The sequence below is a fragment of the Protopterus annectens genome, chromosome 2.part1, assembly GCF_019279795.1.
Source record: "Protopterus annectens isolate FY-2018-M chromosome 2.part1, PAN1.0, whole genome shotgun sequence".
Taxonomy (NCBI): domain Eukaryota; kingdom Metazoa; phylum Chordata; order Ceratodontiformes; family Protopteridae; genus Protopterus; species Protopterus annectens.
The window spans coordinates 1,931,193,661-1,931,199,660 of NC_056729.1; positions in this window are offsets into that span (position 1 = coordinate 1,931,193,661).

Here is a 6,000-nt window from a genome sequence, read left to right on the forward strand (position 1 = left end):
AAGACTAGACAGAAAGAGGTCATCTCTTATTTAGGGGTCTAGCTCTCAGTGCAGGTTGTATTGAGACATGTTCATTTAGGCCAGAGGAACAATGGGCCCCTAGTCTTAAGATCCACTTCATCTCTGCTTGTTATGTTTTATTAACCAAATCACCCATTCTGACGTCTAGGTTTAACACCTCTAACACTAAAAATCTGAAATCATGTCCATCACCAAATATGTTCATATGCTTTGCTACTGCACTGTAATTCAGACCCCTATGTGCGCAATATAAATGATCATGTATCCTCTCCCTCAAATGTCTGTTAGTCTTGCCAACATAGAAGCCTTTGCAGGTTATACAATGTGGTAAGTAAACTAAATCTTTAGTGTTGCAGTCAACCATTGGAAAATGTGTAAAAGACTTATAGACAGGATGTATATGTCTCCCTGATTCATCAATATATTTGCAAAAAGAGCAACTATTACACTTGGCAGTATGTGGTGCTACATTCTCAGTCTTCATTACAGAATCGTGTTGGGAAAAACAATTTTTGTCGTATAGATTTTTTAATTTTTGTAACCAAATCTAGGTCTATCACCCACCACCCTGGAAATCTCTGCGTTGGTTCCTAAGATGGGCCAGTGTCTAAGTATAATCTCCCTGATGTTCTTTTCATGACGTGAGAATGCAAGGCTGAGAAATGGAACTAAATCCTTAGCCTTGTTGTCCACAGGTTGTGATGTTAGAGGTTGAGAAAAATACGGTTTCCCTCTGGTTTGCCTACACTTTCTAGTGTTTTGTTATACATGCTGTAACTCATCATCATGGTACCGTCTAGAGGTAAAGTCAGCATATATCTGATCTAGTCCTACTTCAAAATGTTGGTCATTACTATGCAAGCGATTTATCCTCGGATTCTGTCCTTTCAAGACATTACGAAAAACATGACCAGGGTGCATACTATTACGATGCACATACGTAGGTCTATAGCATTCCTTTCTAAAAAGTTTAGTCTCAATGCTATTGTTTGCACTCTTAACTAACAAAATATCCAAGAACTCTATTTTCACCTCTGAGTATTTGAATGTAAATTTCAAAAAGCTGCTGCTTGTATTCAAGACTTCAACAAATTGGTGTAGTTGTAATAAATCACCTCTCCACAACAAAAGCAGGTCATCTAAAAATCGTCTATAGAAGGGCACATATGATAAATAATAATCAGAGTTGTACATCACATCATCCTCCCAACTTGACATGACCAGGTTGGCGTAGCTGTTAGCACATGAAGTGCCCATAGCTACATCAGGGGTCTGCAGGTAGTACTTCTCAATTAAAGGTGAATGCATTGTTCTCCAACACCATTTCCATCAGTAGGCATAAGAAATCTATATGTCTAGAATCATACGTGCTCTTATTCAATAGAACCTGTTTAATCATCTGTATGCCATCATAGTTCGGTGTACAAGTAAATAAGGATGCAACATCCATGGTGACCAACAATCCCACATCTCTGTCTCCATTTTCCTCTGCAAAAGCATGTAGGTCCTGCGAAACATGCTTAGTGTCCACTAGCACAGATTTACAATGGGATAGAATGGGTTTAAATTGCTTGTCGAGGTATATAGATATAGGCTCGGTAGGCCACCCACTCCCTGCAACAATTTTTCTAAAAGGGGAGCATAGTGCACCCTTATGTATTTTGGGTAACCCATTGAGAATTGGTACTCTAGGATGTTCAACTAAAAAATAATTATAAAGCTCACTGGTCTGCAAATAATTCTCTAAATATTCTGTAAGGGAATTTATAATGCTCTCACTTATTTTCAAAACATCATTCCTATCAATCAATTTTTAGGTATTGATATCATCAAGCATATGATTAATACTTCCAATATAAAAGTGTCTGTCCATCACAACTATTTGACCGCCTTTATCAGCAGGTCTGATTGAAATATTATTGTCATTTTGTAACTCACTCAATGCATGTTCTTCACTTTTGGCTAGGTTAACAAAACCCTTTCTTCTCTTGTTATTATTCAATAACTCGTAAATGTCTCTCTCACACATCTTAACAAAGGTTTCAATTGTTGGGTGTTGCTGAGGTACAAATACGCTGGGTTTTTTAAAAGTAGTTGGGCCGCTATTATCATTCTCGTTTGTGTTACAGTACAGTACCTTTAAGTTAACATTCCTGGAAAACATTCTTAAATCAGTCAGAGTTTCAGAAATATCGGCAGATTGAGTGGGTATAAAGGACAAGCCTTTATTCAGTACCTGTATTTCATTGTCAGTAACGTTCCTGCTGGAGATGTTCCATATTAAGTCCTTCAATCCTGTTTCCACATCAAGGTCAAGGTGTTCATGCCCGATTTGGATGCTAAAAACCTCTATCTGTTCCTTGATTGATTCTCCAGGCCTTCTACCGATCGCTTCCTGTTCTGTCGGTAGGGCAGAAGCAGGTTGGAAAAAACCTGTGTCTGTACTTCTTCAACTTCTTTCCTGCGCACTGCAGGTTCACTAATGGCTGTCAGGCTTCCTTCATTCGGAACTCCTGCATGGGACGAAACAAGTATAGAAGCATTAGGGGCTTCCTGTGTTGCAGTCACTCTCTCAGTGCGATTAGAGGTGGAGTTGGATGTAGTAATCATCGCCACATAGATCAGTGTTTGAGTTATGATAGGACCATTCCTATCAAAAGCACTAATTTGCACCCATCAAAAAGGAACTTATCACTAACATACAGAGACTACAGGATGACATTTACTTGAAATATCCTGTAGCTCTGGTGGACATTAAAGTTAGTGAAATCATAGAACAAGTTTTGGTCTATGAATGGAAATTGCTTGCACCGAAGAAGAAGAAGATACAGCGTGACAGCAATGATTTTTCTAACAACCATTTATTTGCATGGCCGAGGGAGAAGAGCAAGAGAACCATGAATGAACAGGAGCAGTTCCCAGAAGCGGCGGAGTGTTTCCGCATCATTTGCGGATCAAAATATCAAAAGATATGCTTCCAAAAATGTAACTTTTATTGACTCTGCAGCCTCTTCGAATATAGAGACTGAGGGGGCTGATGGCAATTTAGTTTCTCCGACTACGGAACATTCTTTTCAGGCAAATAAATCTGGCCGAGGGAGAAAGGGGAGAAATCACTTTAAATGATATACAACAGAGTGAGTACAATGAATGGACATTAGATATTGTAAACTTATCTGATTTGAATTTGTCAAATGAAATAAAGGCTGTGTTATCTAGGGGCAGTAAATTTGTACCTTCACATTTTCCTTCACTGGCTGACTTGTATTTTGAATTGAAAGCATTTAGCAGGAAGTTATATCTAAAAGTTTTCTTTCAAATGAATGATACAAACTCTGTTGAAAATGAAAATGTTAACTCTGATAATGAATTTGACGAAGATTTGTTAAATATGTCAGTTCATGATTGTGATGATGTTGAATTTTTTTGTTTGGATGAATCTACTGAGCATTCCAGTTGTTTTCCTACAGGATATGGAAAATTAACACTACCCCATCTGGTAAATGATAAAACATTTACACCTAATATCAAGGTGCCTGCCATCTCTGTGTTTTTGAAAGTTTTATTCAAAGAGATTACAGTGACATTATCTGATTTTTTAAGGCAAAGGAAATGTTACAACTTAAACAAGAATGAATGGTTAGCTCTCAAAGACATGGAGAAACAGAAGACTGAGTTTATCTTTAAGTGTGCTGATAAGGGAGGTAATTGGGTTATTTTAAATAAAGCTAATTATTGTGAATTAGTGGCTGATTTGTTGAATAATACGGCTGAGTATAAAAGCTTGATAAAGGATCCTATAACAGAATTTAATGATGAGCTCCTGACTCTATTAGAGAGAGGGGAACATTTTGGTTTCTTTGACCATAAAGACATGTGTAAATTATATATTAAGAAACTGATTACTCCTATTGTTTATGCTTTGCCTAAAGTGCATAAGAATTTGTATAAACCCCCGGGTAGACCCATTGTATCAAGAGTCAGCTCCTTTTTAAGCAATGTTAATATTTTTTTGGATTTCCACTTAAAAGCACACTTAAAGAAGGTTGTGGCGCATATTTCAAATACTCAGGAAATATTGTGTAAATTATCTCAGATTAGATTGCAGCAAGATTTTTATTGGGTTACTATTGATGTTAAATCACTTTATACGAACATCAATTTAAGATGGGGTTTGGAATCAGTTATGGAATTGTTGGGTGAGGGACCCAGAACTACCTTTTTGATTAGTTTACTTGAATTTAGCCTAACTCATAATTATTTTTCCTTTAATAATCAGTTTTTTTTTTTTTTGCAGTTAAAAGGAACGGCTGTGGGGGCTGCTTTTGCACCCTCATATGCTATTATTTATATGGGATTTTTTGAGAAGAAATGTATTTATCCAACTTTGTTTTTTAAGAATAATGTTATATTATGTAAGCGATTTATTGATTACCTTATTTTTATTTGTAAAGGTGATGTTAATGAATTTTTAGACTTTTTTGAGAGTCTTGCAAATAATGAACATGAGCTAACATTCACTTATGAACTGAATAGGAAACATATCATCTTTTTGGATGTGACCCTATTTAATGATGGAGAACGTATTGGGTTTAAGCCATTTAGGTAGTTGACTTCAGTGAATGTGTTTTTGCATGCTACAAGCATGCACCCTGGTCATCTATTACAATCTTTACCTTTGGGTGAGTTTAGAAGAATTTATAACCACACTAGTGATGGGAATGAAAAGGAACATGAATTAGATAAAGTTATGTTAAGGGAGAGAGGTTATGATAAAAATCATCCCTTAAAATGTAAATTTAAAGTTTTGGGGGATGTCTATGATGGGCCATTTCCAAACTCACATGAACACTATAGAAATGGGGGAACTGAAGAGAAAGTGTGTGATACAAGGGAAGACACTGAGGAAAAGCTTTTCTATGTCACCAGATTTTCCCCCTTCTCGAAGGAATTAATTAAAATAGTGTGAAAATATTGGTATATTGTGAGTGAAGACGAAAATATTGGTCATTTATTCCCAAAACATATTACTTTCTCCTTTAAAAGGGGAAAAAATCTGAAAGAACGTTTAAATCATAACTTAGTGAAAGGAAATTATATCAATAGCTCTTTATCTGGTACATTTTCATGTGGCTGTTGTAGTATTTGTGACAGGGTTAAGAATTTAAGTAACATTAATGGGATAACATTCATTCCTAGATCATATATTAACTGTAGATCAGTAGGGGTAGTGTATATCCTGGGTTGCTCTTGTGATAATGTTTGGTATATAGGTCAAACTAAACATATGGTCAGGATTCGAATATTAGAACATTTAAAGGACATAAGAAATCGGAGTGAAATTAGTCCTGTTGCCCAACATTTCCTTATTAAACATGGTGGTTCCTCCAATACTTTAAAATTTTGTGTATTGGGTAAGCCCTACCTTAATAGAGGTGTAGATTATATTAATAAATTATTTGAATTTTCCCTTGGAAAAAAATCACTGTTCTAAGCCTTCGATAGTTTTGCACTTCGAGGTTAGAAGTTCGAACATATGGTATTTGAACTTCTGCTGTTTCAACAAAGTGATATAGACCCTAGAGTACAACACCTCTTTTGGAATGTACCTCACAAGACATCTGCAGCAGCTGGAAAGGCCACAGAAGTACCTCACAAAGAGGATTACTGGCCTCAAATAGATGCCCTACACTGACCATCTCAAAAAACTCCAGCTGTAATCTGTAGCATATCACCTACTCCGAGGAGATCTCTGCCTAACATATAAAACTATGTTAAACCCAGAGCTGTTGGACATGCTACACCTAAAGAAATCACAATCCCTTCAAGTTACACACTCTAGGGACCTAAACCTTATCACCACAATAAACAGGACATGCTGGAGGGATATATTCCTGTCCCAGACACTTCCTATACTCTGGAACAAGCTACCCATCTATGTCAAGCAAAGTTCCTCATTAGCACTCTTCAAGAAAAATC